Genomic DNA, 24,353 nt, shown 5'->3' with positions numbered 1-24,353 from the left:
TGTCTTGATGATTACAGCTTTGTAGTAGAGGCTAAAGTCTGGGATTGTGATGCCTCCAGCTTTGGTCTTCTTCTTCAAAATTACTATGGCTATTCGGGGCCTTTTGTGGTTCCATATGAATTTTAGGATTGCTTGTTCTAGTTTCGAGAAGAATGCTGGTGCAATTTTGATTGGGATTGCATTGAATGTGTAGATAGTTTTGGGTAGTATTGACATTTTGACAATATTTATTCTTCCAATCCATGAGCAGGGAATGTCTTTCCATTTCTTTATATCTTCTTCAATTTCCTTCATAAGCTTTCTATAGTTTTCAGCATACAGATCTTCTACATCTTTGGTTAGATTTATTCCTAGGTATTTTATGCTTCTTGGTGCAATTGTGAATGGGATCAGTTTCTTTATTTGTCTTTCTGTTGCTTCATTGTTAGTGTATAAGAATGCAACTGATTTCTGTACATTGATTTTGTATCCTGCAACTTTGCTGAATTCCTGTATCGGTTCTAGCAAACTTTTGGTAGAGTCTATCGGATTTTCCATGTATAGTATCATGTCATCTGCAAAAAGTGAAAGCCTGACTTCATCTTTTCCAATTTTGATGCCTTTGATTTCCTTTTGTTGTCTGATGGCTGATGCTAGAACTTCCAACAATATGTTAAACAACAGCAGTGAGAGTGGGCATCCCTGTCGTGTTCCTGATCTCAGGGAAAAAGCTCTCAGTTTTTCCCCATTGAGGATGTTAACTGTGGGCTTTTCATAAATGGCTTCTATGATGTTTAAGTATGTTCCTTCTATCCCGACTTTCTCAAGGGTTTTTATTAAGAAAGGGTGCTGGATTTTGTCAAAGGCCTTTTCCTCATCGATTGACAGGATCATATGGTTCTTATCTTTTCTTGTATTAATGTGATGTATCACGTTGACTGATTTGCCAATGTTGAACCAGCCCTGCATCCCAGGAATGAATCCCACTTGATCATGGGGAATAATTCTCTTTATATGCTGTTGAATTCCATTTGCTAGTATCTTATTGAGAATTTTTGCATCCATATTCATCAGGGATATTGGCCTGTAGTTCTCTTTTTTTACTGGGTCTCTGTCTGGTTTAGGAATCCAAGTAATACAGGCTTCATAGAATGAGTCTGGAAGTTTTCCTTCCCTTTCTATTTCTTGGAATAGCTTGAGAAGGATAGGTATTATCTCTGCTTTAAACATCTGGTAGAACTCCCTGGGAAGCCACCTGGTCCTGGACTCTTATTTGTTGGGAGATTTTTGATAACCAATTCAATTTCTTCGCTGGTTATGGGTCTGTTCAAGCTTTCTATTTCCTCCTGATTGAGTTTTGGAAGAGTGTGGGTGTTTAGGAATTTGTCCATTTCTTCCAGGTGGTCCAGTTTGTTGGCATATAATTTTTCATAGTATTTCCTGATAATTGCTTGTATCTCTAAGGGATTGGTTGTAATAATTCCATTTTCATTCATGATTCTATCTATTTGGGTCATCTCCCTTTTCTTTTTGAGAAGCCTGGCTAGAGGTTTGTCAATTTTGTTTATTTTTTCAAAAAACCAACTCTTGGTTTCATTGATCTGCTCTATAGTTTTTTTTTTTTTTTTTTTTTAGATTCTATATTGTTTATTTCTGCTCTGATCTTTATTATTTCTCTTCTTCTGCTGGGTTTCGGGTGTCTTTGCTGTTCTGCTTCTATTTCCTTTAGGTGTGCTGTTAGATTTTGTATTTGGGATTTTCCTGTTTCATGAGATAGGCCTGGATTGCGATGTATTTTCCTCTCAGGACTGCCTTCGCTGCATCCCAAAGCGATTGGATTGTTGTATTTTCATTTTCGTTTGTTTCCATATATTTTTTTAATTTCTTCTCTAATTGCCTAGTTGACCCACTCATTCTTTAGTAGGGTGTTCTTTAACCTCCATGCTTTTGGAGGTTTTCCAGACTTTTTCCTGTGTTTGATTTCAAATTTCATAGCATTGTGGTCTGAAAGTATGCATGGTATAATTTCAATTCTTGTATACTTATAAGGGCTGTTTTGTGACCCAGTATATGATCTATCTTGGAGAATGTTCCATGTGCACTGGAGAAGAAAGTATATTCTGTTGCTTTGGGATGCACAGTTCTAAATATATCTGTCAAGTCCATCTGATACAATGTATCATTCAGGGCCCTTGTTTCTTTATTGACCGTGTGTTTAGATGATCTATCCATTTCTCTGAGTGGAGTGTTAAATTCCCCTGCAATTACCACATTCTTATCAATAAGGTTGCTTATGTTTGTGAGTAATTGTTTTATATATTTGGGGGCTCCCGTATTCGGTGCGTAGATACTTATAATTGTTAGCTCCTCCTGATGGATAGACCCTGTAATTATTCTATAATGCCTTTCTTCATCTCTTGTTACAGCCTTTAATTTAAAGTCTAGTTTGTCTGATATAAGTATGGCTACTCCAGCTTTCTTTTGGCTTCCAGTAGCATGATAAATAGTTCTCCATCCCCTCACTCTCAATCTAAAGGTGTCCTCAGGCATAAAATGAGTCTCTTGTAGACAGCAAATAGATGGGTCTTGTTTTTTTATCCATTCTGATAGCTATGTCTTTCGGTTGGCTCATTTTATCCATTTACATTCAGTGTTATAGAAAGATACGGGTTTAGAGTCATTGTAATATCTGTAGGTTTCATGCTTGTAGCTATGTCTCTGGTACTTTGTCTCACAGGATCCCCCTTAGGATCTCTTGTAGGACTGGTTTAGTGGTGACAAATTCCTTCAGTTTTTGTTTGTTTGGGAAGACCTTTATCTCTCCTTGTATTCTAAATGACAGAATTGCTGGATAAAGGATTCTCAGCTGTATATTTTTTCTGTTCAACACATTGAAGATCTCGTGCCAATCCTTTCTGGCCTGCCAAATTTCAAAAGAGAGATCAGTCACGAGTCTTATAGGTCTCCCTTTATATGTTAGCGCACGTTTATACCTCGCTGCTTTCAGAATTTTCTCTTTGTCCTTGTATTTTGCCAGCTTCACTATGACATGTCGTGCAGGAGATCGATTCAAGTTACATCTGAAGGGAGCTCTCTGTGCCTCTTGGATTTCAATGCCTTTTTCCTTCCCCAGTTCAGGGAAGTTCTCAGCTATTATTTCTTCAAGTTCACCTTCAGCACCTTTCCCTCTCTCTTCCTCCTCTGGGATACCAATTATGCGTATATTATTTCTTTTTAGTGTATCACTTAGTTCTCTAATTTTCCCCTCATACTCCTGGATTTTTTTTATCTCTCTTTTGCTCACCTTCCTCTTTTTCCATAATTTTTTCTTCTAGTTCACCTATTCTCTCTCTCCCTCTTCAATCCGAGCCTGGTCATTTCCATTTTATTTTGCATCTCGTTTAAAGCATTTTTCAGCTCCTCCTGACTGTTCCTTAGTCCCTTGATCTCCGTAGCAAGAGATTCTCTGCTGTCCTCTATACTGTTTTCAAGCCCTGCAATTAATTTTATGACTATTATTCTAAATTCACTTTCTGTTATATTATTTAAATCCTTTTTGATCAGTTCATTAGCTGTTGTTATTTCCTGGAGATTCTTCTGAGGGGAATTCTTCCGTTTGGTCATTTTGGATAGTCCCTGGAGTGGTACGGACCTGCAGGGCACTTCCCCTGTGCTGTGGTGTATAACTGGAGTTGTTGGGCAGGGCCACAGTCAGATCTGATGTCTGCCCCCAGCCCACCGCTGGGGCCACAGTCAGACTGGTGTGTGCCTTCTCTTCCCCTTTCCTAGGGGCGGGATTCACTGTGGGTGGTGTGGCCCATCTGGGCTACTTGCACACTGCCAGGCTTGTGGTGCTGGGGATCTGGTGTATTAGCTGGGGTGGGGAGGCAAGGTGCACGGGGGCAAGAGGGGCAGGCTTAGCTCTCTTCTCCTTCAGTAATCCACTTCAGGAGGGGCCTTGTGGCAGCATGAGGGAGTCAGACCTGCTGCAGGAGGGGTGGCTCCTCAGAAGCACCGTGTTGGGTGTTTGCGCGGAGCAAGCAAGTTCCCTGGCAGGAACTGGTTCCCTTTGGGATTTTGGCTGGGGGATGGGCGAGGGAGATGGCGCTGGCGAGCACCTTTGTTCCCTGCCAGACTGAGCTCTGTAGTCCCACTGCTCAGCAACTCTCTCTCCCTTTGTCCTCCAGCCTTCCCGCTTTCTGAGCAGAGCTGTTAACATATGACCTCCCAGATGCTAAGTCCCGCTTGCTGTTGGAACACACTCTTTCCGGCCCCTCCACTTTTGCAAGCCAGACTCGGGGTCTCTGCTTGGCCGGCGGGCTGCCCCTCCAGCCTGGCTCCCTCCTGCCAATCTGTGCAGTGCGCACCGTCTCTCCGCCCTTCCTACCCTCTTCCGTGGGCCTCTCATCTGCTCTTGGCTCTGGAGACGCATTCTGCTAGTCTTCTGGTGGTTTTCTGGGTTATTTAGGCAGGTGTAGGTGGAATCTAAGTGATCAGCAGGATGCGCGGTGAGCCCAGCGTCCTCCTACGCCACCATCTTCTGACTATCCTCACAATTTTTTTTAAATTTTTTTCTCATTTTTTCTGTTTTTTTGTTTTGTCTTTTTTCTTGAACACAGAAAAAGGAAAAAATCGCATTTATTTTTAATTTTATTAAAATATTTTTCTTTAATTTTTTCTACTATATTCTTTACTTTTGTGAATATTTTTTTCCAATTCTATTTTACCCCCATCATCTCAGTTTAGTCTACTTCAGTGTATTTATTTGTTCAAATTCTCAAACGATTTCCTTTTTCTTCCCTTTCCCCCCCTTTTTTTTCTGTCATCTGTCAAACCACTTTCAGCACCCAGACCAAAACACACCTAAGATCCAGTATCATCTATTCAATTTTTGAGTGTGTTTGTTTAATTATTAACTTTAACATTTTTATCTTTATTTTTTTTTGAATTTCAGTGTTTCTAACTCATTAAATCCTTTCTCCATTGGAAATGACAAAACAAAGGAATTCACTCCCAAAGGAAGAGCACAAAAATGACAGCCAGTGATTTAACAAACACAGATACAAGCAAAATGTCTGAACCATAATTTAGAATCACGATAATAAGAATACTAGTTGGAGTAAAAAATAGATTAGAATCCCTTTCTGTGGAGATAAAATAAGTAAAAAATAGCCAGTATGAAATTAAAATGGTATAACTGAGCTGTAATCATGGGTGGATGCAGTGGCAGCAAGGATGGATGAGGCAGTACAGAGAATCAGCAATATAGAAGATAAACTTATAGGGAATAATGAAGAAAAAAAAAAAGAGGGGGTGTTAGGCAAAAGAGAACGATTTAAGAATTAGAGAAATCAGTTACTCATTAAAAAAGAACAACATCAGAATCATAGTGGTCCTAGAAGAGGAAGAGAGAGAAATAGTGGTAGAAGGGTTATGTGAGCAAATCAGAGCAAAAAATGTTCCTAACCTGGGGAAAGACGCAGACATCAAAATCCAGGAATCACAGGGGGACCCCATTAGATTCAACAAAAAACAACCATTAACAAGGCATATCATAGTCCAATTCAGAAAATACTCAGGCAAGGAGAGAATCATGAAAGTAGCAAGGGAAAAAAAGTCCCTAACACCTATGGGAAGACAGATCAGGTTTGCAGCAGACCTATCCACAGAAACTTGGCAGACCATAAAAGAGTGGCAGGATATATTCAGTGTGCTGAAACAGAAGAATATGCAGCCAAGAATTCTTTATCCAGCAAGGCTGTCACTGAAAACAGAAGGAGAGATAAAAAGTTTCCCAGACAAACAAAAATTAAAGGAGTTTGTGATCACTGAACCAGCCCTGCAAGTAACTTTAAGGGGGACTCTCTGAGGGGAGAAAATATGAATATGTGTATATATATATATATATATATATATATATATATACACACACACACACATATATGTATATATGTGTATATATATGCATATATATACACATATGTGTATATATACATATATACATATATACATTTATACATATATACACATATATACATATATATGTGTTTATATATACATATATATATACACACATATGTGTATATATATATATACACACACATATGTGTATATATATATCAAAAACAACAAAGATTAGAAAGGACAAGAGAACACCACCAGAAAATCCAACTCTACAAGCATCATAATGGCAATAAATTCATAACTTTCACTGCTCATTTTAAATGTCAATGGACTCAATGCTCCAATTAAAAGACATAGGGTAACAGAATGGATAAGAAAACAACATCCATTTATATGTTATTTACAAGAGACCCATTTTAGACCTAAAGACACCTTCAGACTGAAAGTAAGGGGATGGAGAACCATCTATCATGCTAATGGCCAACAAAAGAATGCCGGGTAGCTATACTTATATCAAACAATATACACTTTAAAATAAAGACTGGGGTGCCTGGGTGGCTCAGTTGGTTAAGCGTTGGACTTTGGCTCAGGTCATGATCTCACGGTCTGTGAGTTCAAGCCCCGAGTCCAGCTCTGTGCTGACAGCTGACAGCCTGGAGCCTGCTTCGGATTCTGTGTCTCCCTCTCTCTCTGATCTTCCCCCGTTCATGCTCTGTTTCTCTCTGTGTCAAAAATAAATAATGAACAAAATTTCATAAATAAATAAATAAGTAAATATACTGTATCAAGAGATGCAGAAGGGCATTATATCATAATCTAGGGGTCTATCCACCAAGAAGACCTAACAATTGTAAACATTTATGCACCAATTGTGAAAGCACCCAAATATATAAATGAATTAATCACAAACATAAAGAAACTCATTGATAGTAATACCATAATAGTAGGGGATTTCAACACCCCATTCACAGCAATGGACAGATCATCTAATCAAAAAATTAATAAGGAAACAATGGCTTTGAATGACACACTGGACCAGAAGGACTTAAAAGATATATTCAGAATATTTCATCCTAAGCAGCAGAATATACATTCTTCTCCAGTGCACATGGAACATTCTCCAGATTAGACCATATACTGGGACACAAATCAGCCCTAAGTAAGTACAAAAAATTGAGATAATGCCGTGCATATTTTCAGACCACAATGCTATGAAACTCGAAATCAACCACAAGAAAAAATTTGGAAAGGTAACAAATACTTGGAGACTGAAAAACACTCTACTAAAGACGGAATGGGCTAACCAAGCAGTTAAAGAGGTTATTAAAAAGTATATGGAAGTCAATGAAATTGATAACACCACAACACAAAACCTCTGGGATGCAGCAAAGGCGATCATAAGAGGAAAGTATATAGCAACCTAGGCCTTCTTAAAGAAGAAGAAAGATCTCAGATACACAAGCTAACCTTAAGCCTTAAGGAGCTGAAAAAAGAGCAGCAAGTAAAACCCAAAAACAGCAGAAGAAAGGAAATAATAAAGATTAGAGCAGAAATTAATACTATCGAAACCAATAAAACAGAACAGATCAATGAAACCAGAGGCTGGTTCTTAGAAAAAATTAACAAAATTGATAAGCCACTAGCCAGGTTGATCAAAAAGAAAAAGGAAATAACCCAATTAAATGAAATGAGGAATGAAAGAGGAGAGATCACACCCAACACAGCAGAAATAAAAACAATAAGAGAATATTATGAGCAATTATAACCAATAGAATGGGCAACCTGGAATAAATGGACAAATTCCTAGAAACATATACACGACCAAAATTGAAACAGGAAGAAATAGAAAATTTGAACAAACCCATAACCAATAAGGAACTACAATTAGTAATTGAAAATCTGCCAAAAAAACAAGAGTCCAGGGCCAGATGGCTTTCCAGGGGAATTCTACCCAACATTTAAGGAAAAGTTAACACCTATTCTCTTGAAGGTGTTCCAAAAAATAGAAATGGAAGGAAAACTTCCAAACTTTTTCAATGAAGTCAGCATTACCTTGACTCCAAAACCAGACAGAAATCACACTAAAAAGGAAAACTATAGGCCAATTTCCCTGAGGAACATGGATGGAAAAATCCTCAATAAGATATTAGCCAAGCAGATGCAACAACACATTAAAAAAATTGTTCACCACAACCAAGTGGGATTTATACCTGGGATGCAGGACTGGTTCAATATCTGCAAAACAATTAACGTTATTCATCACATCAATAAAAGAAAGGACAGGCACTATATGATTCTCTCAATAGATGCAGAGAAAGCATTTGACAAAATACAATATCCTTTCTTGAGTAAAAACAATCAAGAAAGTAGGGATAGAAGGAGCATACTTCAAGATCATAAAAGCCATATATGAATGACCCAATGCTAATATCATCCTCAATGGGGAAAAACTGAGAGCTTTCCCCCTAAGGTCAGGAACAAGACAGGGATGTCCACTCTCGCCACTGTTATTCAACATAGTATTGGAAATCTTAACCTCTGCAATCTGACAACACAAAGAAATGAAAGGCATCCAATTCGGCCAGGAGAAAGTCAAATTTTCACTCTTCACAGATGACATGATACTCTATATGGATCACCTGAAATATTCCACCAAAAAACTGCTAGAATTGATTCATGAATTCAGCAAAGTCGCAGGATATATAACCAATGCACAGAAGTTGGTTGCATTCCTATACACCAACAATGAAGCAACAGAGAGCGAAATCAAGGAATTGATCCCATTTACAGTTACACCAAACACCATAAAATACCTGTGAATAAATCTAACCAAAGAGGTGAAAAATCTATACACTGAAAACTATAGAAAGCTTATTATGAAAGAAATATTCCATGCTCCTGGATACAAAGAACACATATTGTTATTGATACTACCCAAAGCAATCTACATATTCAATGCAATCCCTATCAAAGTAACACCAGCATTCTTCACAGAGCTAGAACAAATAATCCTAAAATTTGTATGGAACCAGAAAAGACCCCAAATAGCCAAAGAAATCTTGAAAAAGGAAACCAAAGCATGAGGCATCACAATCCCAGACATCAAACTATACTACAAAGCTGTAGTCATCAAGACAGTATGGTACTGGCACAAGAACAGACACTCAGATCAATGGAACAGAATAGAGAATCCAGAAATGGACCCACAAACGTATGGCCAACTCATTTTTGACAAAGCAGGAAAGAATATCCAATGGAATAAAAACAGTCTCAAAACTCAAAATGGATGGAGGCCCTCAATGTAAGACAGGAAGCCATCAAATCCTTGAGGAGAAAGTAGGCAAAAACCTCTTTGATCTTGGCAGCAGCAACTTCTTACTGAACACATGTCCAGAGGCAAGGGAAACAAAAGCAAAAATGAACTACTGGGACCTCATCAAAATAAAAAGCTTCTGCACAGCAAAGGAAACAATCAGCAAAACTAAAAGGCAACCAACAGAATGGGAGAAGATTTTTGCAAACGACATAACAGATAAAGGGTTAGCATCCAAAATCTATAGAGAACTCCTCAAACTCAACACCCCAAAACCAAATAATCCAGTGAAGAAATGGGCAAAAGACATGAAGAGACACTTCTCCAAAGAAGACATCCAGATGGCCAACTGACACATGAAAATAATGCTCAACATCAGTCGTCATCAGGGAAATACAAATCAAAAGCAGAATGAGATACCACCTGACACCTGTCAGAATGGCTAACATTAACAACTCAGACCACAACAGATGTTGGCGAGGATGCAGAGAAACAGGATCTCTTTTGCATTGTTGGTGGCAATGCAAACTGGTGCAGCCACTCTGGAAAACAGTATGGAGGTTCCTAAAAAAACTAAAAATAGAACTACCATATGATCTAGGAATTGTACTACTAGGCATTTATCCACGGGATACAGGTGTGCTGTTTCGAAGGGACACAAGCACGGTCAACAATAGCCTAAGTATGGAAAGAGCCCAAATGTCCATTGATGGATGAATGGATAAAGAAGATGTGGTATATATATATACAATGGAGTATTATTTGGCAATCAAAAAGAATAAAATCTTGCCATTTGCAACTACGTGGATGGAACTGGAGGGTATTATACTAAGTGAAATCAGTCAAAGAAAGACAAAAATCCTATGACTTCACTCATATGAGGACTTTAAGAGACAAAACAGATGAACATAAGGGAAGGGAAACAAAAATAAAATATAAACAGGGAGGGGGACAAAACAGAAGAGACTCATAAATATGGAGAACAAACTGAGGGTTACTGGAGGGGTTGTGGGAGGGGGGGATATACTAAATGGTAAGGGGCACTAAGGAATCTACTCCTGAAATCACTGTTGCACTATATGCTAACTAATTTGGATGTATTTTTTTAAAAATTATATATATATAATAAAAATCTACCTCACCAAAATTAATGTAAAAAATAAATAAAATTTTGACTTAATGTTTTCATATATGTATACACTGTTAAATAATCACAACAAACCAGCTAATTAATATATCCATCAACTTACACAGTTGTGTTTTCTTTCTCTTTTTCTTTCTTTCTTTCCTTCCTTCTTTCTTCCCTTCTTTGTTTTTTTATCCTTTCTTCTCCTTCTTCTCCTTATTCTACCCCTCCTCCCCCTCCTCCTCCCCCTCCTCTTCCTCCTCTTCCTTCTTCTTGGTTTCCTAGTGAGATCACTTAAGATTAACCCTTGTAGAAAATGTCAAGCATACAATAAAGTATCATTAACAATATTCACATTGTAGAAGAGATCTCCAGCTTTTATTCATCTTGCATAATGGAAATTTTATAGCCTTTGACCCAAATCTCCCCACATATTGTTACAAATGGAAGTATTTTCTTTTTCAATATTTTCTTATCCATTCATTTGTTGATTAGCATTATGGTTCTTTCCATATCTTAGCTATTGCAGGTAATGCTGCAATAATCATAAGAGTGCATATAATTCAAGATTTGGATTTCACTACCTTTGGATATAAAGTTGAATTGGGATTGTAAAATCATGTATTATTTCTATTTTTTTAATTTTTTTAGAAACTCCCATACTCTTGTATATAGTGGCTGTACCAGTTTACATTTCCACCAGCAATGCACAGATATCCACTTTTGTCTACATTCTGACCAATACTTATTATCTTTTGTCGTTTTGATAATAGCCATGAGTCACTTAATTGCCAGACAGGGTAGGAAATGGTAACTGCACTACTGTCCATGCTGTTAAGTTGGAAGGAGAATGTAAACCTTGGTTCTCACAAACCTCTCCATCCCAGAGAGAGTTTCAGCAGCTTCTCTACCATTTGTAGAAATTCAAGTCCCGAAACTTTTATGATGAGGAAAACAAAGGCAGAAAGAATGGAACCAAAAGGAATTACCTTAAAAAAATGGGTCCTGCAGATGCACATCTGAAACATACAGAAAATGACATTTCTAAAGGGTCTCATGAATGATGTGTTAGTAGATAATAAAAGGTAATCTTATGTTGACAATAGCCAGACCTACAAAGTCTTTTAAACCTCATTTTCAACACACAAATTCTTTAGAGTTACTTATCCTTAACTAAAGTAATGAAAAATAGATAATCAGTCACTCCTCACAATCAGAATTGCAACTCTTTCTGCCCATTCATCCTGTACCTGTACTTTAATAAAAACATCCTTTTGCACTGAAAACATGTCAAGAATTCTTCCTAATCTTTTGATTGATGGCCCCACATCATTTTACATTGTATGTGCACTTATAAGTTGTGTTTATTTTCTACTCTAGGGCAGAAAAATCAGTTCAAGGTCCCTTAGTAGTGTTCTGGTTGACTATATTTCACAGCATTGTGGAGTGGGAGGTTCCTTTGTTACCAAGTCTCCATCTTTCTTTTCATTCTGTATATGGTCTTTCTATCTTTTGAAGTGTAGATGCTGTTCACTCAACCCACATTTCTTCAGGAGGAATTTCTTTAAATATGTTTGTAGAATTGCTGTGGAAGGGAGGAAGTGAGTCCAGAGTATACCTGGATCACCTTATTGGAAAAGAACTCGAGGCTGTCTTGTCTTTTCTTTTCTTTTCTTCAAAATAACTAATTGTGGATTTCAGGGAAAATGGCAGAGTAGGAGGATCCTAAACTCACCTTGTGCTATGGACACAACTAGAAAACACTCATTTTTCTGTAAACAACCCATAAAAGGACAAAAACACTGGCAGAACAAACCACAACTAAATGTAGAGAAGAGGCTACATCAGAAAAAGTAGGAGGAGCAAAGATATTATCTGTAGCTAAACATAATGACAAGATTTTATGTGGGAGTGAAGGACGCTACAGACACTGTGAGAGAAGAGAAAAAGACCCACACAATGGGGAAGCCACACAGGTTTGTGGAAGTGGTGTCAGTTCTAACGTCATAAGCAGACCAAAGTATGCCGAGGAAAAACTTGTCATCTCCAGGCAAGAGACCAAACACTGCCCGCACCTGGCAAGGAGAGCCTCTGCAGATGACTTGTCTCAAGGACAGATCAGCGAAAACAAAACAGCAGAGTGCAAAAAGCACACAACCATTTATAACTGTACCAAATGCCATTATATATCTAGGAACAAACCTAACCAAAGAGGTGAAATGCCTGTACTCTGAAAAATATAAAACACTGATGAGAGAAATTGAAGATGATACAAACTAATGGAAAGGCATTTCATGCTCATGAATTGGAAAATACATATTGTTAAAACGTCTAAACCACCCAAAGGCATCTACGCATTTAATGCACTCCCTATGAAAATACAACCAATACTCACACAGCTAGAATAACTCTAAAACTGGTATTGAACCACAAAAGAGCCCAAATGGCTAGAGAAATCTGGGAAGTAAATAAATAAATAAATAAAGCAAAGCTGGAGATATCACAATTCCAGAATTGCAGACTTCAAGTTATTACAAAGTGGTAATTATTTATCAAGCTACTATAGTAGTGTTACAAAAACAGACACACATATCAGTGGAAGAGAATAGAAACCCAGAAGTGAAATCACAAATATATGGTCAATTAATCTTCAACAAAACAGGGAAGAATATCCAGTGGAAAAAAGACAGTCACTTCTACAATTGGTGTCTGGAGAACTGGATAGCAACATTCTCAAGAATGAAACTGGACTACTTCTCACATAATACACAAACATATTTCGAAATAAATTAAAGGGCTAAATGTGATAGGAAGCCATTAAAATCCTAGAGGAGAAGAGCACAGTCAGTAACTTCTTGGATTTCAGCCTTAGCAAGGTCATTTTCTAAATGTATTTTTTAATGTTTATTTATTTTTGAGAGAGAGAGAGAGAGAGAGAGAGAGAGAGAGTAAGCAGGGAAGGGGCAGAGAAAGAGGGAGCACAGAATTGGAAGGAGGCTCCAGGTTCCAGGCTGTCAGCACAGAGTCTGATGTGGGGGTTGAACTCATGGACTGTGACATCATGAACTGAGCCAAAGACGGATGCTTAACCAACTGAGCCACCCAGGTGAGCCAAAAAAGTCATTTTAGTAAATATATCTTCTGATGTGAGGGAAACAAAAGCAACTAAACAAAATAAACTATTGGGATTTCATCAAAAGAAAAAAAGTTTCTTCACAGTGAAGAAAGCAATCAACACAAGTAAAAGGCACCTATAGTTGAGAGAAGTTATTTGCAAATGAAATATCTGATAAAGGGTTAGTATCCAAAAAATGTAATGAACTTATGAAAGTCAACATCTAAAAACTTAATAACTTAATTAAAATGGGCTGAAGACAGGAACAGACATTTTTTTTTTCCAAAAGAAAAGAAAAAAAAAGACATCCAGATGGCCAACAGAGACATGAAAGATTCTCAACAATCAAAAGTACAATGAAATGTCATCTCACTTTTGTCAGAACAGCTAAAATCAATAGCATAAGAAACAACATGTATTGGCCAGGATGTGGAGAAAGGGGAATTCCCTTGCACTGTTAGTGAGAATGCACACTGGTCAGCTACTCTGGAAAACAGTATGGGGCCTCTTCAAAAATGAGAGAGGGAAACAAGTCAGAATAGATTCTGAATGATAGAGACAAAACTGAGGGTTGATGGATGGAGGTGGGTGGGGGATGGGCTAGATGTTTGATGAGTATTAAAGAGGGCAATTGTTGTAATTAGCTCGGGTGTTGTATGCAAGTGTATGAATTAATTGTACTCCAGGAACCAACAGTGCACTCTGTATTAACTAAAATTTTATAAATAAATAAATAAGTATTAAGTGAAAAATGGAATTACCCTATGATGGGTAGTACTCATTGTACAACTCTGCATTTGCATAAAGAAAATAAAAATACTAATTCAGGGGTTATATGCACTCCAAAGATTGTAGCAGCAGTATCTACAATAGCCAAATTATGGAAACAGCCCATGTGACCACTGGCTTATAAATAGATAAATAATGCATAGTATTATATATATAATATATATTATATATATTTATACATTATATTTGTCTACATTTATTTATTTATATTTATATATAATATATATTTTAATATATTTATTTATATATTATATAAATTTATATATTATATTATATATACATTATATCTAAAATTTATATATTATATATAATATATTTATATATTATATATATAATATATTATATATATAATATATTTATACATTATATATAATATATAATATATTATATATAATATATTATATATTATATCTATAATATATTTATATATATTTATATATTATATATATAATATATTTATATATTATATATAATATATTAATATATTATATATATAATATATTAATATATTATATAAATATATATTTATCATATATAATATAATATATAAATATATATATTTTGTGTATATATACACATATATATATATATGTAATATTACTCAGTCATAAAACACAAGATAATTTATTTGCAGTGGCATGGATGGAGCTGCAGACTATAATGCTAAGCAAAATCAGTCAGAGAATAACAAATACCATATAATTTCACTCATATGTAGAATTTAAGAAAAAGAAACAAAGAAAAAGAAAAAACAAAGAGTAAAAAAACGAGAGAGAGGGAAACAAAAAAGATTCTTAACTGCAGACAACAAATGGATAGTTATCATAAGGAAATTGGGCAGGGTAATGGGTTAAATAGGTAATGGAGAATAAGAAGTGGACTTGTGATGAGCGCCAGGTGTTGTATGGAAGTGTTTATCACTATACCACATACCTTAAAGTAAAATTACACTGTATATTCACTAATGGAAATTTAAATAAAGACTTTTCATAAAACAAAAATACTACCAAAATAACCACAAAAGAAGTAAAAGAATGGCCATAAATACATATCTATCAATAATTACTTTGAATGTAAATAGAGTAAATTCTGCAATCAAAAGGCATAGGGTGAAGGAATGGGCAAAAAACAAGCTCTATCTCTATGCTGTCTAAAATAGTCTCATCAGTCCTAAAGACTCATGCAGATTGAAAGAAAAGGGATTGAGAAGAATTCATTATGAAAAAAGATTGTTAATAGAAAGCAGTGATAGTAATACTTATATGGGACCAAATAGGGTAAAAAAGAAAGACTATAAAGAGAGACAACGAAGGAAATACATAATCAGAAATGGAACAATCTAACAAGAGGATATAACAATTGTAAATATTTATGCACTCAACATGGAGGTATCCAAATTATAAAGCAGTTATAATACACAAAGGAGGTAATTAAGAGTAATATAATAATAATAGGGGACATTAAAATTTCACAGACATCAGTGGACAGATCAAACAGAAAATCAACAAGGAAACAGTGGCTTTGATTGATTTTTGGACCATAGAGATTTAACAGATATATTCAGAACTTTCTATTTTAAAACAGGAGAATACACATTCTTTCCAAAAGCATACGGAATATTCTCCAGAATAGATCACATATTAGATCACAAACAATTCTCCCCAAATTAAAACAAGATAGAAGTCATACTGCACATATTTCTGATCACAACTGCATGAAAGCAGAAATCAACCACAAGATTAAATACGGAAAGAGCTAAAACAAGTGGAGATTAAATAATATGCTTCTAAACAGTTAATGGTTTAACAAAGAAAACAAGGAAGAAGTTATAGAAGTTATAGAAGAAGTTATAGAATGCATGAAATGAAAATAAAAACATAATGGTCCAAAATCTTTAGGATGCAGGAAAAGCTGTTGTAATTGGGAAGTTTATGGCAATAAAGGCCTACCTCATGAAGCATGACTAATCTCAAATAAAAACATAATCTTTCACATAAAGGAAGTAAAAAACAAACAAACCAAAGAAAACAAAAGCAGTAGAAGGAAGTAAACAATAAGTATTAGAACAGGAAAAAGTATTAGAACAGAAATAAAGACATTAAAAGCAAAAGAAAAAAAAGAAAAAAGAAAAACAAGCCAAAATGGAACAGAACAAAGAAACAGAGACTGGTTCTTTGACAAGATCAACAAAATTGATAAACCTTTACCAGACTCAAAAAAAGAGTAAGCAACTCGGGTTAACAAAATCACAAATAAAAGAGGAGAAATAACAACTGCCACCACAGAAATATATAGGATAAAAAGAGAATATTATAAAAAGTTAAGTACCAATAAATTGGACAAACTAGAAGAAATTTATCCTAAACACATGTAACTTTCCAAAGCTGAATCAGAATGAAATAGAAAATTTGAACAGACTGTTTACCAGCAGTGAAATTAAATCATTAATCAGAGAAGTCTCAAGTAACAAAAGTCCAGGACCAGATGATTTCACAGGTGAATTCTGCCAAGCATTTAAAGGAGATGGATTACATATTCTTCTCCAAATATTGCAGAATTTAACCAAAGGAAGGAAAATGTCCAAATTCATTTTATGAGCACAGAATTACCCTGATACCAAAACCAGATAACCCCAGTATAACCAAAAGAGAATGGCAGGCCAGTATCTCTAATATACATGCAAACATTTCTCAACAAAATATCAACAAACAGAATCCACCAATACATTTAGAAAGTCATTTACCACAATCAAGTTGGATTAATCTGTGGGATGCAAAACTGGTACAATATTTTCAAATTAATGTGATTCATTACATCAAAATAAAACATTAAAAAATGCAATCATTGCAATAGATTCAGAGAAAACATCTACAAAGTAGAACATCCATTCATGATAAAAACCTTCAACAAAATAGGTTTCAAGGGAGACCCTGCCTAATAAAGGTTGTACATGGAACAACAACAACAACAAAGCACAGCAAGTATCTTACTCTAGGGAAAAACTTTAAGTATGTCACCTAAAATTAGGAATACGACAAAGATTTTCATTATCAACACTATTATTCAATATAGGTCTTAAGGTCCTAGCCAATGAGACAAGGAACAGGAATAAAGATATCAAAATGGTAATGAAGGAGTAAAACTTTAAACATGTATTGATGACATGATACTATATAAAAAACCATCAGGACTTAACAAATAGCACCAGAACTGAAAGGAATTCTGTAAGTTTGTAGGACACAAAATAAGTGGTCAGAAATCCATTGCATTTATGTATTCCACTAATGAAATAACAGAAAGATAATTAAAAAAAAAAAACGAATCCCATTTGCTATTGCACCAAATATCATATAATATCTAGGAATAAACTTGATCAAGTAGGCTAAACACTTGTACTCTGTAAACTATAAAATACTGATGAAAGAAATTGAAGATGAAACAAACATATGGAAAGACATTTCATCCTCATGGATTGGAAGAACAAATAATGCTAAAGTGTGTATAACTGCATAAAGCATCTACACATTAAGTACAATCCATTTTTAATGGATTACCAACAGCATTTTTCACGGAATTTGAAGAAACAATCTTACAATTTACATGGAATCACCAAAGACCCTGGATAGACAAAGCACTTTTGAAAATGAAAAACAAAGCTAGAGGTATCAAAATTCCAGATATCGAGTTCTATTATAAAGTTGTAATAGTACACTATGGCACTGGCATAAAAATATATTCATGAATCAATGGAACAGATTAGAAACCCAGAAATAAGCCCACATTAACATGTCAACTAATATTTGACAAAGTAGGAAAGAATATCCCATGGGAAAAGACAATCTGTTCAACAAATAATGTTGGGAAAACTGGACAGCTCCATGCAAAAGTAACCATGCAAAGTTGGACCACTATCTTACACCATACAAAAAAAAATCAACTCAAAATAGATTAAGTAGTTACATTTGGGACCTGAAATCATAAAAGTCCTAGAAGGGAACACAAATAGTAATTTCCCTGACATCAGATATAGCAACATTTTTCTAGATATGTCCCCTGAGATAAGAGAAACAAAAACAAAAATGAGCTTTGGGATTACATCAAAATAAAACCTTTCTGAACAACAAAAGAAACAGTTAAAAAACATAAAAGACAACCTATTGAAGGAGAGAGGCTATTTGCAAATGAATATCTGATAAATGGTTATTCTTTATAATATATAAAGATTTTACACAATGAAACACCAAAAGAAACAAATAATTCAGTAAAAAATGGGCAGGACACTAAGCAATCTAATCTAATCAGAAAAAGACAAAACTGTATGATTTCACTAATATGTAGAATTATGAAACACATAAAATGAAAACAGATGGTTACCAGAGGGGAGGTGGGTTGGGGGATAGGTGAAATAAGTGTAAGGGATTAAGAGTACAATTATCTTGATAGGAACTGAGTAATATGAATAGTTGTTGAATCACTAAATTGTAGATCTCAAACTAATATAACACTGTACATTAACTATAATTGAATTAATATAGAAAATAAATTGGGGCACTTTGGTGGCTTAGTTGGTTAAAGGTCCAACTTTGGCTTAGGTCATGATCTCATGGTTCATGGATTCAAAGCCTGGGGCCAGGCTCTGTACTGATAGTTCAGAGTAGTTCAGAGCTTGGATCCTGCTTTGGATCCTATGTCTCCCTCTCTCTGCCCCTCCTCTATCTGTCTCTCTATCTCAATAAATAAATAAATAAATAAATACATAAATAAATAAATAAAATACAAATACATACATACACAACAAAAAATAAATAAATGTGATCATTGATTTAATTTAATTTAATCATTGATTTCAGATCTATGTGTCATCAGGGATATGCAAATTAAAAGAGAAATAAGATAACATTACATACGTATTTGGTTAAAATCCAGAACACTAACAATTCTAAATGCTGCTGAAGACGTGGCACAATAGGAGGTAGCATTTGTTGCTGGGAAGTTTGCAAAATGACACAATCACTTTGGAAGATAGTTTGATAATTTCTTAATAAATAAGCTAAACATATTTTAAAACATCCCAGCAGTCATTAACTTGAAAATATGTCCACACAAAAATGTACACATGAGGGGCGCCTGGGTGGCTCAGTCGGTTAAGCGTCCGACTTCAGCTCAGGTCACGATCTCGCGGTCCATGAGTTCGAGCCCCGCGTCGGGCTCTGGGCTGATGGCTCAGAGCCTGGAGCCTGCTTCTGATTCTGTGTCTCCATCTCTCTCTGCCCCTCCCCCATTCATGCTCTGTCTCTCTCTGTCCCAAAAATAAATAAATGTTAAAAAAAATTTAAAAAAACAAAAACAAAAATGTACACATGATGTTTCTGGAAGCTTTATTTATAATTCTAAAACTTGAAAGCAAACAGGATGTTCTTCATTTGATGAACTGATACACTGTGGTGCATCCAAACAATGAAATATTATTCAGTGATAAAATGACATAAGCTATCAATTCATGAAAAAGCATGGAGGAACTCTAATGTATATTATTAATTGAAAGAAGCTAATCTGAAAAGACTGTATATACTATGTAATTCCAACAATACAGTATTCTGGAAAAAGCAGAACTATGGAGACATTAAAAGTTCAGTAGCTGCCAGTGTCATGAGTAGGAGAGGAATGAATTGGCAGAGCACAGGTTTTAAAGGCAGTAAAACTACTTGTGTGGTACTATAGTGATGGATACAAGGGGAAGTCTGTATAAACTTAGAGATGGCATTTTTTTCAAATGCCTATTTTTTTTTGACAAAAACAACAAAATAATCGTAAGGCTTACAAAGAAGTGGGAAAACATGGACCATACTTTGAAAAAAGAATACATCGATAGAAAATGTCTCTGAAAAAACACAGAAGAATTGCTAGACAAAATATTAAACTGTCTTTAATATAATCAGATGGGCAAATAAAAAAAATAAGTCAAGGATTTTGTTTAAAATGGCATATAAATAAAATGAGAATATAAAAAAAAGAGATGGGAATCCTAAAAAAGAAACAAATCGGAAATTCTAAAGCTGAAAAGTACAAAAACTGCAATGAAAATTTACCAGAGAGATAAAATGGAAGATTTAAACAGTCAGAAAAAAAAATAAGGAAGACAAAGTCGGGAACATATATGTAAATTCTGAGAACAGAAAGACCAAAGAATGAAGGGGAACATAACAAAGAGTTTAAGTGGGAGTTCATCAAGTGGAACAATACATGCATTATAGGAGTCCCAGAGGAAATTAAAGTAAAAGGGGCAGAGAGATTGCTTGAATAAAAAATAGATAAATCTTAAATATGATGAAAGACATGAATATAAAATCCAAGAAACTCAAGAAACTCAACAAACTGCAGGTAGGATAACCTCAAAAAGATTCACTAACAGCTATAATTAATCAAACTACCAAAGATGGAAGGAAACTATTGAAAACAGCAAGACATAAGAAACTTGTCAAATTTAAGATTGTCAGTAAGATTATCTGTTGAGTTCTCAGCAGAGATTGAAAATTGAACATGATGAGAAATATATTAAAAATGATGACAGCATTCTTATCAATAAGGTTGCTTATGTTTATGAGTAATTGTTTTATATATTTGGGGGCTCCGGTATTCGGCACATAGACATTTATAATTGTTAGCTCTTCCTGGTGGATAGACCCTGTAATTATTATATAATGCCCTTCTTCATCTCTTGTTACAGCCTTTAATTTAAAGCCTAGTTTGTCTGATGTAAGTATGGCTACCCCAGCTTTCTTTTGGCTTCCAGTAGCATGATAAATCGTTCTCCATCCCCTCACTCTCAATCTAAAGGTGTCCTCAGGCATAAAATGAGTCTCTTGTAGACAGCAAATAGATGGGTCTTGTTTTTGTATCCATTCTGATACCCTATGTCTTTTGGGTGGTGTATTTAATCCATTTACATTCAGTGTTATTATAGAAAGATACAGGTTTAGAGTCATTGTGATGTCTGTATGATTTATGCTTGCAGTGATGTCTCTGGTACTTTGTCTCACAGGATCCCCCTTAGGATCTCTTGTAGGACTGGTTTAGTGGTGACAAATTCCTTCAGTTTTTGTTTGTTTGGGAAGACCTTTATCTCTCCTTCTATTCTAAGTGACAGACTTGCTGGATAAAGGAGTCTCGACTGCATATTTTTCCTGTTCAGCAAATTAAAGATCTCATGCCAATCCTTTCTGGCCTGCCAAGTTTCAAAAGAGAGATCAGTCACGAGTCTTATAGGTCTCCCTTTATATGTTAGGGCACGTTTACCCCTTGCTGCTTTCAGAATTTTCTCTTTATCCTTGTATTTTGCCAGTTTCACTATGATATGTCCTGCAGGAGATCAATTCAAGTTACGTCTGAAGGGAGTTCTCTGTGCCTCTTGGATTTCAATGCCTTTTTCCTTCCCCAGTTCAGGGAAGTTCTCAGCTATTATTTCTTCAAGTTCACCTTCAGCACCTTTCCCTCTCTCTTCCTCCTCTGGGATACCAATTATGCGTATATCATTTCTTTTTAGTGTATCACTTAGTTCTCTAATTTTCCCCTCATACTCCTGGATTTTTTTATCTTTTTCTCAGCTTCCTCTTTTTCCATAACTTTATCTTCTGTTCACCTATTCTCTCCTCTGCCTCTTCAATCCGAGCCGTCGTGGTTTCCATTTTGGTTTGCATTTCGTTTAAAGCGTTTTTCAGCTCCTGGTGACTGCTCCTTAGTCCCTTGATCTCTGTAGCAAGATATTCTCTGCTGTCCTCTATACTGTTTTCAAGCCTAGCGATTAATTTTATGACTATTATTCTAAATTCACTTTCTGTTATATTATTTAAATCCTTTTTGATCAGTTCATTAGCTGTTGTTATTTCCTGGAGATTCTTCTGAGGGGAATTCTTCCGTTTGGTCATTTTGGATAGTCCCTGGGGTGGTGAGGACCTGCAGGGCACTTCCCCTGTGCTGTGGTGTATAACTGGAGTTGGTGGGCGGGCCGTAGTCCGACCTGATGTCTGCCCCCAGCCCACCGCTGGGGCCACAGTCAGACTGGTGTGTGCCTTCTCTTCCCTTCTCCTAGGGGCGGGATTCACTGTGGGGTGGCATGGCCTGTCTGGGCTACTTGCACACTGCCAGGCTTGTGGTGCTGGGGATCTGGTGTAGTAGCTGGGGTGGGTAGGCAAGGTGCACGGGGGGGCAGGAGGGGCAGGATTAGCTAGCTTCTCCTTAGGTGATCCACTTGAGGAGGGGCCCCTGTGGGGCCGGAGGGAGTCAGACCCGCTGCCGGAAGGGTGGCTCCGCAGAAGCACAGCATTGGGTATTTGCGCCGAGCGAGCAAGTTCCCTGGCAGGAACTGGTTCCCTTTGGGATTTTGGCTGGGGAATGGGCGAGGGAGATGGCGCTGGCGAGCGCCTTTGTTCCCTGCCAAACTGAGCTCTGTCATCGCGGGGCTCAGCAACTCTCCCTCCCTTCATCCTCCAGCCTCCCCGATTTCTGAGCAGAGCTGTTCACTTATGACCTCCCAGATGCTAAGTCGCGCTTGCTGTCAGAACACACTCCGACCGTCCCCTCCGCTTTTGAAAGCCAGACTTGGGGGCTCTGCTTGGCCGGCGGGCTGCCCCTCCACCCCGGCTCCCTCCCGCCAGTCCGTGCAGCACGCACCACCTCTCCGCCCTTCCTACTCTCTTCCGTGGGCCTCTCCTCTGCGCTGGGCTCCGGATACTCCATTCTGATAGTCTTCTGGAGGTTTTCTGGGTTAGTTAGGCAGGTGTAGGTGGAATCTAAGTGATCAGCAGGACGCGCAGTGAGCCCAGCATCCTCCTACGCCGCCATCTTCCCCAAAAAGTCAGAATTCCTTTTTAAAGATTTTCCTTCATGAAACTTCTACAACTTTTCTTTGAATTTTGATTTTGTCCCAAGCCATTTCTCTCCAAATAACCAGTATCATTTAGGACAAAATTACTTTCTTTTACTTTCAACAAAAATATATCTCCATGCCTTTCTTTCATATCTCCTACTTTCCTACATACAGAGTTGCTTTTGTTATTTTTATCACTTTCAATTACATTTAACCAATTTGAATTATCTGTTACATCAGAAAAATGTTTAGGTGGTAAACTTATGACTCCATTAAACATAAAGCATGGAATTAAATATTGTTAGTTTTTGTTACCATAAGAAGTTAGAAGCATAAGCCTATGTCTAATAAGCAATGTTTTAGCATTCCATTTAATTTGGAAGAGGTCTAAATGTCTGAAGAACTTAATTCAATTTATCATTTAAGCAAAAAGTTAAAGTTTTAGGTTATCAGAGAGGCTGAAAGCTATCTTAACAATAACCCATGAAAACTATGAGGCAAACAAAGTTAACCACTACTTTAAATCATCCTTTTGTTAACAGATTGGAACAGAGATAACATGAGATTATCTGGCCTTTAATAAACCTGAGTAGAATAAAGTTTTATATTTAATGCTGATAACATTAAAGACAGATCCAACAACCAAATTAGTTTAAACACCGAATATGTTTCATTTACCATTTAAATCCTGGGAAATTTGTTAAAACCTTAGGAAGTTATTATAAAGCACATCCTAAATAGGAATACAGATCACAAATCTTAAAACTTTATTTCTTCAACCAAGGTGGCAATGAAAGACCCTAAAGGCAAATGTATAACATTATATAGTTGTTAGAGATACTTACCTCCTTTAACATCTAGAAGTTTTAACTAAGCATTCACAGACCTGATAAAGATAAAATCTAAAGTTTTGGTTTTCCAGCAGACAAAAGAAAAAGGAAAAAAAAAAAAAAAAACAACCTTTGTTTACCTTGTCTTATCAAGAGCAGAACAGTCCAAGAAAACTGTCTTTTTTAACAGAGAGAAAAGCAGAATTTCAACCTTATACCAGTGTACTTTTAAAATTCCATTCATCTCAACCTTAGTAGAATAAAGTTTTATAATTTAAAAGACATGCCTATCTTAACAATATTTTATCAGTGTCCCCCTAAAGGGTTACTATTGTTATTTATTTATTTTTTTTCCCTCATGGAACCAGTAAGGAAATTTAAAGTTTAAGGAAGTGTGTTTTGCTATTTGACATCCTGGGGAGGAGGAGTGA

Source organism: Acinonyx jubatus, chromosome A1 (genome assembly GCF_027475565.1).
Source record: "Acinonyx jubatus isolate Ajub_Pintada_27869175 chromosome A1, VMU_Ajub_asm_v1.0, whole genome shotgun sequence".
Classification (NCBI taxonomy): Eukaryota; Metazoa; Chordata; class Mammalia; order Carnivora; family Felidae; genus Acinonyx; species Acinonyx jubatus.
This window is presented reverse-complemented; position numbering follows the sequence as displayed.